Source organism: Octopus bimaculoides, chromosome 13 (assembly GCF_001194135.2).
Source record: "Octopus bimaculoides isolate UCB-OBI-ISO-001 chromosome 13, ASM119413v2, whole genome shotgun sequence".
NCBI lineage: Eukaryota > Metazoa > Mollusca > Cephalopoda > Octopoda > Octopodidae > Octopus > Octopus bimaculoides.
The window spans coordinates 54,528,984-54,530,852 of NC_068993.1; the positions used below are offsets into that span (position 1 = coordinate 54,528,984).

Genomic DNA, 1,869 nt, shown 5'->3' on the forward strand with positions numbered 1-1,869 from the left:
TATATATATATGTGTGTATGTATATATATATATTCATTTATTTATGTGTGTGTATGTGTGTGTGTGTATGTATGTATGTATGTATGTATGTCATATATATATATATATATGTATGCATTAATATATGTATATATATACACGCACACACACACATGCACACACATATGCATGCATATACTACACACACACACACACACACACAGAGAAACGCAAGTACAAAACTTTCTTCAAATGGCTGTGAAACTTCTTCACTAGACTCCCCTTATACCTACACCCCTCACTCACTCTCTGTCTTTGTCTCTCTCTCTCTCTCTCTCTCTCTCTCTCTCTCTCACTAAATGCTACTCACACAACTCTTTACTGTGCCCCCACCCTCACTTTCACCTACAATGACATATACACAAACTAATTTACGGTCCATTTTGTTTTTATCTCCCCCTCTCTCACTCTCGTTTGTTTTCTGGCTCTTCTGTCTCCTCCACCTCCCCTCCTCCCTCTCTCTCACTTTCCTCTCTCTTAATCTCTTAATCTCTCTTTACACACTCAATTTACTTCGTACTTCTCTGTCTATTTGTCTCTCTCTCTCACACAAGCACACAAACAACACACACAATCACGTACAAACACACACAACCACGTACAAACACACACGCACGCACACACACGCAAATATGTATATATGTGTATATATATATTATACATACGTGAATACATCTACACATACCAACACACATACATATACATTCACTCATGCACACACATAGTCGCGCACGCACACACGCATATTTATATATGGGACAATAGGCAGTCGCGTCTTCTACGTGGTCGCTTGTCATGTTCGACATGGCAGACAAATTATCATCAAACTACACGTTACCATCTTAGAAAAGAGAAGGACAATTGGTTTACATGGTCTTCGATCCATTGTATACAAATAAGAAGGGACGGACAAGAGTACAATTTGTACTCTTAATTTTATTGTGCGATTCTCTTCTTCTAAACTATTTGCTACCTTGCATACTTCTACCGAAGTTACTCAGTACCTAAATGTACCTCGTACCCCACTTTGTCTCTGTCTCTCTCGATCTGTTGCCAAGGACACTCGCGCAAGATTCCGTCAATGGCGTTGAGGAATATATTAGAAACGAAAAACTCGGAGTCGACGCACAACTCAGAATAAATAGACTTCACTATATTAACGAAGTGTTTTTTTTTCTCTCATCTGTACCTACAAATGCTTTAGGTAAGTCTTGATCCAGCAGACCTACCATCAAACCATTCTATTCTAGCCGTGGCCCTCCCGTCTTCTCTTCACATGCAATGCCTCATGTATTTCATAGTACAAGAATGTACTTTTTGTTAAATGTACTTTTTGTTAAAGAAGGTATGCTTTGAGATAAATTCTGCTATTCTTTCTATCGTAAATGACCGACCTGTCGTAAAGGAAGCGTGTATCGTGCAGGAACAGAAGTTAGAGAGGTATATAAGAAAGCTCCAACAGTGAAGTTAGACGGTCCCTTACAGTTTCCTTAAGCGAAAATTCATCTAGTTCGTCAGGCTGCCACATTGAAATCCAGTATTTTTCCAAATTGGCGGTCTGATGAACAGCGTGAATTTTTCACGTAAGAAAACTGTTTGTCACTGCGAGCGTTGGTTTCAGTCGACCAAATTATATAGAGCGAAATATATATAAGTAATGAGCAGCTATAGTAAAGAGTAGAAATAGTGTAAGGTATGTAGACAACATAATTGGAGGGGGTTGGGTGGGGGAAAATTGTGATGATGGGTGTGTGTAGTGAACAGGGAGGTGAGCAGTCGCTGTTTTGTATACACACACACGCACACACACACACACGCACACACACACAC

The 1,869-nt window shown here is 39.6% G+C and overlaps 1 protein-coding gene across 4 annotated transcripts in view; it reads right to left on the bottom strand.

The window, feature by feature from the left end:
- LOC106867546 (proton channel OtopLc) overlaps positions 1-1,869 on the bottom strand; it is a 186,402-nt gene that overhangs the window by 113,988 nt on the left and 70,545 nt on the right. The gene's annotated exons all lie outside the window — the stretch shown is intronic.